Source organism: Erithacus rubecula (assembly GCF_903797595.1).
Source record: "Erithacus rubecula genome assembly, contig: scaffold_303_arrow_ctg1, whole genome shotgun sequence".
NCBI lineage: Eukaryota > Metazoa > Chordata > Aves > Passeriformes > Muscicapidae > Erithacus > Erithacus rubecula.
The window spans coordinates 83,892-90,169 of NW_027636025.1; the positions used below are offsets into that span (position 1 = coordinate 83,892).

General features: G+C 65.5%; 2 long non-coding RNA genes across 3 annotated transcripts; both read right to left on the bottom strand.

Moving 5' to 3' along the window:
- Nucleotides 1–645: 645 nt before the first annotated feature.
- LOC306815945 lies at nt 646–1,399 on the bottom strand. Its single transcript, XR_013777538.1, has 2 exons — nt 1,290–1,399; nt 646–981 (listed from the first exon to the last, which is right to left on the bottom strand). It is a non-coding gene; the product is annotated as an uncharacterized lncRNA (long non-coding RNA).
- A 2,293-nt stretch (nt 1,400–3,692) lies between these two features.
- Nucleotides 3,693–4,837, bottom strand: LOC306815944. Of its 2 annotated transcripts, XR_013777536.1 has the most exons (3): nt 4,703–4,837; nt 4,317–4,464; nt 3,693–3,817 (listed from the first exon to the last, which is right to left on the bottom strand). It is a non-coding gene; the product is annotated as an uncharacterized lncRNA (long non-coding RNA). The 2 variants fall into 2 exon arrangements; XR_013777537.1 differs by lacking the exons at nt 4,317–4,464; nt 4,703–4,837 and adding an exon at nt 3,900–4,007 and having other exon boundaries at nt 3,745–3,817.
- Nucleotides 4,838–6,278: the final 1,441 nt, after the last annotated feature.

Genomic DNA, 6,278 nt, shown 5'->3' on the forward strand with positions numbered 1-6,278 from the left:
GCAGCACTGGCTGTTGTGACAGTGCCCTGCCTCTGCTCTCACTTGGGTTTCTGACTGGCTCTGAGGCAGGGGCTGCCATTCCTCACTTGTGGGGAGACCAGAGCCCCCAGACCCTCACCCAGCGTGCAGGCACTGCCTGGCAGCGCTCCGTCCACTGGCAAGGTCGCGCTCTGAGTCTCGGCCACTGCGCCACTGCTGCTGCTGCTGCTGCTGCTTCATTTGCTTTTAGCACACCCAGAGCTCACTGTTAGGCCACGATGGCCTCCGGTTCTGCCCTCTTCCCGTCCCTGTGTGGGGATGGAGCACTGCTGTGCTTTCAGGAAGCTCTTTGTGAACACTTCCAGCATTGCATGCTCCTTTGTCCTATATGGATGCTAGCCAGGGAATCCCTCAAGGCTGGGCTCAGAGCATACTCAAGGTGGCTCTTCTAAAACCCAGGCTCCTTGTCCCCTTCAGCGTGCTCAGCACGGCTTTTAACCCCACAGTGTTGTGCAAGGGACCTGCACGACAGGGACCTTTGCAGCCTGAGCTGTCCTTGTTCTTCTCTGTCCGTGCACAGAGCACAGCATGGAAGAGAATGGCAGCAGGGCCCTGTGTGTCCCAGGGCTCAGGTTTGGTGCCGCTCAGGCTCCACAGAGATGTGGGTAAAGTGAGCAAACCAAACTTTATGAAGGGAAGGTGAAGCGAAGGGGTGAGCTGGAAGGCAAAACAGGGTATGGGCAGGGCCTGAGGAATGGAGGGAGGGAGCTGCCAACAGGGAGGGAGATGGCAGGAGCTCCTGGAGCTTGCCACAGGCTCAGCTGTGAGCAGCAAGAGCTGTGCCTGGAGCTGCAGCTGGTTCCATCTTCAATGGGAAGGTCGCTGAATGACACTGGTTCTTCTGATCCAGCAGACGAAGTTCAGCAGATCTTCTGTCGAATTGCAGCTGGATAACCCGGCTCATAAAGGAGGGGCTCTTGTCCTCCCTCAGGGCTTGAAGGGCTGCAAGAGAGAAATAGAGCCACAGTCAGAGGCCGGATTGCGGGAATCCAAGGAAACCTTCCTGCCAGGGCCATCCCACCCGGCTCCTGCCATGGCCACAAAGGAGCAGGAGACCAGGGCACGGGCCAGAAGGTGCTGGCCACGGATCCCCCGTGTCCCTGAGAGCTCTCCGTGCTTGGCCCGCACTGCCCCTCATCCGCACAGGCCGCAGAGCCCTCCGCAGCTGGGCAGCGATTGCAGCTCCGTGCACGGCATTTGCAGCTGCCCCCGGCGGCCCCGCTGCCACGAGGGCGGCTGCCCTCACTCACCCTCGCTGAGCACCTGCAGCTCCTCCTTGTGTCCCCTCAGGAGCGTTCCGGCGAGCCCTGGCAACACAGAGCCCGTGTCGGCCCCAGCGGCACAGCTGCCCCCCAGGGGCGCTGCCGGCCCTGCGGCCACACGGCCTCGTCCCCCGGGCAGGGCTCAGCCCGGGCCCCTGGCGCATCGTGCCGCCCCAGGGCACGGCTGCGGGAGGGTGGTGGCAGCGCCGAGGGCAGGCGGGGCTGCACCGCGCCGGGCCCGGCTCCTGCTGCCGGGGCAGCAGCCGGGCCGGAGGCGGGGAGGGACGGCGGGCTGGCGGCTCACCGATGAGCCTGAGGGCCGCCTGCCGCAGGCGCGGCTGCGGGCTCTGCAGGCACGGCAGGGCCCAGCGCAGGTGCTCGGCCGCTCGGCTCTTGTCCTGTAGCAGCTGCGAAGAGCGCCAGGAGGGAAAGCTCGGCACGGGCTCTGCCCCTCGGCCGGGCGCTCCCTGCGCCCAGCCCCGGCCTCCCCGGCCCGCACAGCCCCAAGGCCCGGCCAGGCCGGGACTCCGTGGGCACCCGGCTCGGGGCCGGAGGAGCCCGGCCGAGAGCCCACGCGGCCCAGCGAAGGGAGCAGCCCCTGTGTAGAGCGCAGGCTGCGGCTGCCCTGGCTGCGGCGCTGGGCAAGGACACAGCTGCCGGCCCCGCACGCTGAGCTCCGGGGGCAGGGGACTTCTCCAGCCTGCGGCTGGGGCTTCCAGGCTGGCCTTACCAGGCACTTGGCGACCTTCATGCGCCACGGCTGGCTCAGCAGCTCCTCCAGATCCCTCCTCCCCAAGAAGCGTGCTGCGCAAAGCAGGGTTTCGCCAGAGGCCTGGAGAGCAGTAGAGAGCCGGAGGTGGCACCAGAGCCCAGGGCATGGGACCCACATCCCTGGGCCAAGGCCAGGGCGAGCCTGGAGCACACGAGGCGCCAGGGGAAGAGGCAGCCAAGCCCCTGCCGGGGACGCAGCAGCACGACAGAAAGCCTCACCTTCGCCACGCACCGGTTCTCATCATGCCAGTGCAAGAAGAGGGGAAGCAGGCTCTGGCTCACGGTTCTAGTGAGAGCCTTTTTCCCCTCTTCCACTACCAGCTCCATCACCCTGCTGAAGAGCTGGATGGAGAGCAGCTGCACGTGGCTGTTGTCCTGGAGGAAAGGAGAAGAGCTCAGCACCAACTAGTCCAGTCTCAGTGGGGCAAAGGTCCAAAACTGCCCAGGGCACAAAGTTTCCTGGCAGTCCACAGAACCTTACATTCTCAAAGTGTGGGAGGAGTGGCTCAGCCAGCTTCTGGGCAGTGGCGCTGGGTATCTTAAGGTCTTTTTCTTGGAGCATATAGGCTAGCACAGAGAGGGTCATCCACACCATCTCTCCATCCGGATCACCCAGCTGCTCCACCAGGTGGTGGTAGACGCCGCGTATTCCTCCGCTCTGTGTGCAACACAAGGCTGAGCTGTGAAGCCCTGGAGGGCTGCAGCACCAACAGGGCCCTGGCCCTGCAACCCCATGCAGCTGCCTCAGGGCCCAGAGGCCAGAGGTCTGTGCCAAGGCACTGGGGCAGCTGAAGCAGGAGGCAGAGAGTTGGGAGCAGCTGCCTCAGCTGCCGAATCCCAGGCAAGCCCAAGGAGCAGCGTTGCCCAGCCCCACGATGCCAGCACGGCTTCAGCCACTGCCCCCTTCTCACCAGCGAGGGCTCCTTGCTGAGCACCACGAGGCCTCTGAGCTCCAGGCGCAGCCTGTCCCTGCTCTCGCTCGGCAGGTGCCTGGACATGACCGACAGGGCACTGTGCCCGTGTTTGTTCAAGTCCAGGCACTGCAGGACCTGAAAGGCACAGGGCAGTGACAGGGACCCGGCCGCTGGGAGTGCAGAACTGCCCAGGGCCGGGCCCAGGCGGCAGCACCGGGCACGCACCGTGCCAGGCGGCTGCGGCTCCCAGAGCCAGAGAGCTGGGAGGCAGCTCAGCCAGGCAGCGCTGGCCCTCAGGCTCACCTCCACAAAGAACGCCAGGGCCGGCAGATCCCAGCGCGGCTGCCCCCCGATGAGCAGGCTGAGCAGGTGCCTGGCGATGCCGCAACACAAGGGGCTCGAGCCACGGCGCATCTCCCTGGCAGGAGGAGAAAGGCACCAAAGTCCTGAGCTGGGCGGGCAAACCTCTCCCAGGACTGACTCACAGAGGTGTGGGACCTTTGCCCAGTACCCTGTGAGGGGACGTGGGCCCTTTGGGAGGCAGCTGTTCCTGGGAGCCCTCCTCTCCCAGCCTTTTCCAGGCTGCTAGACCGTCCCTCGGTGCCAAGGCCCTCTGGCCACGACCACAGGGAGCATGTGGGGCACTCCGGGCACAGGGCACCAATGCTGGCAGTGGGGAGAAGGGGGACTCACCTGGCCAGCAGCCCCACTGCATAGTGCTGGGTCTCAGCACAGAGCAGGGTGTCCCAGACCCACCTGCGCTCCAGAGCCACCAGCTTCTTGTCACAGCCCAGTAGGCAGAGCAGAGCCTTCATGGTCTGCACTGCAAACCTGTGGCCAGAGCAAAGGCCAGGTCACGCTGGGAGCAGTGACCCTGGCCACAAGGGCATGGGAAGGACAGGGTGACTGGGACCTGTTGGGCTTGCTGGGAAGGCGGTGTTCCTCCCGGCACGCTGTCCAGAAGTTCTCAACATCCTGTGGCATCTGCTCTGTGGTGCTGAAGATTTGGAAGAGCAGAGCCACGAAGACACGGGCAGAATATGCAATCATTGTGTGGTGCCACTCGGGCATGTGGACAGTCACCCAGAGCACCAGAGTTGCCTGCAAAAGACAGAGCGGCCCGAGGCAGTGCTCAGTGCCGAGGTGTCCGTGTGGCAGGGCCCCAGGGGAGACACAGGGGGAGCACCCGGCCTGCTGCCCCTGAGCCTGTCCCTAGCCCAGCCTTCAGCCCAGTGCCCGAGGCTGGGAGCTGCAGGGCACTGGGCAGAGCATGGAGAGCTGCTGGAGAGGGGACCTGGAGGGCAAGCAAAGGCCAGTGTCAGAAACTCACTGCCAGTGCAAAGACGGCCTCGTTGTCCTCTTTGATGAAGAACATGCTGTACACTGGCCTGTCTTCCATCACGAAGAGCAGCTCTGGAAGCACCTTCTGCACTGCTGGTCCCGATGAGCCGATGGTTTTCCACATCAAGGCAGCAGCTCTGTGGGACCAGAGCTGTGCATCAGTACCAAGCCCCATGCAGCTGAGTGGGGCCAGGTGACAAAGCCCCCGTGCCCTGAGGGGCAGGGAGGGAGCATGGCAGAAGGATCAGCAAACAGGGTGGCTCAAGGGGCCCAGAGCTCTCTGAGTGTCTGGCAGACCCCACTGGACAGGCTGTGCAGGGCAGTGGCCCTACAGGCCAGAGAAGCCTGAGCTCACAGGGCACCTGTGCCGCGTACCCGTCACACAATGGGGCACAGCGCAGGAGGCTCATCACCACATTAGCTGGGTGTTCTTCAGCCAGCCTCAGAAGGTCATTTTGCAGCCCAGCATCCACAGTTCCACAGGACACGAGTCTCTGGTGAATGTTCCTCACCGTGTCTGGCACCTGGAAGGGGCACAGGAAAGATTTGGAGTGCTGTCCATGGGAGCCTCTGGCCCCGCTCACTCACCAGATCGCCCCAGGGCCGGATGCGCTTGACGGCCACCTGTGAGCCAAGGGGCAACAGCAGGCTGAGCTTGCCGCCTGGCACGCCGCGCTCCAACCTCTCCTTCCTTGTCTTCTTCTTCCTCCTCCTCCTCCTCCCTCCTTCTCCCTCCTCCTCCGCCCCTGCCACTCACTGTGGTGCTGTCCGCGAGCCGGGTGACCGGGAAGATGCTGCCAAAGCCGCTGCTGTCCAGCAGCGAACCCATCCGGTACTGCTTTTGCAACGCCTCCTGTGACTCCCCTGCGGGCGACACGCGGCTGTCAGCGCTCGGCCCGGGGCCAGACATGGCCCCCGAGCGCCCCTCGAGCATCCTGGGCCGAGCATCCCCACCCGCCCCAGGCCCTGGCGGAGCTCAGGCTGAAGGAGCCGCAGCGGGGGCGGCGAGAGCGGCCGCGCCATATGTGCCCTCCGCAAGCCCGGGAAGGAGCCGGGGCTGGGGCTGGGGCTGGGACTGGGGCTGGGGCTGGGGCCAGGACAAGCGATGCCAAAGAGAAGTGATGCCCAGCCAACAGCGCCACAGCCAGGACAGCGAGAGCCGGGCGGAGGCGACACCGGGGGAGGATGGGTGGGGCCGGGGACGGGGCCGTCGACGGGGCAGGGGCAGCCCCGCCCGGGGCTGGGGGCGGGCCCGGAACATGGCCCGGAACGGGAAGAGGGGAGAAGGGAAAAGAGGGAGAGGGTCGGGGAAAGCGACTCCGAGGAAGAGAAGGAACAAGAGATCCAAAGGATATGTAGACTCGCTGATGCCGCTGGCGCCGCCGCTGCCGCTGCTGCTGCTGCCGCTGCTGCTGCCGCTGCTGCCGCTGCTGCCGCTGCTGCTGCTGCTGCCGCTGCTGCTGCTGCCGCTGCCGCTGCTGCCGCTGCTGCTGCCACTGCTGCCACTGTTGCTGTTGCAACTGAACCCCCGGGGCCGTTTCTCCGCGTGTTCGCTTGGCCGCGTGTCCGTTCCACGCTCGCCCCACTCGCCCCATGGCCGAGCCCCGCGCGCCCCGGGGGCAGCCCCTGAAACTGTCCCAGCACGAGCCGGGGCCGCGCCGGGGGCTCCCCGCAGAGCTGGGGCCGGGCCGGGGGCCGGGGCTCCGGCCAGAGGCCACGGCACCACACCGGGAGCCTGAGGCCGAAGGAGAGATTAGTTAACTTGATCCACTGTGAATTGAGAAAGCGAAATAACTTTTCATTGGTTTTCCGAGCTGTCCATCACTAAGTCAGCTCTCCGATTGGTCCCTGCAGCTCACAGGGGAGGCCCCCAGACGCGGGACAGCCCCTCCCACTCCCCGGCCTCACGTTGCTTCCCTCAGGCAAAATCCACCCCTCCCCCAGCACGCGA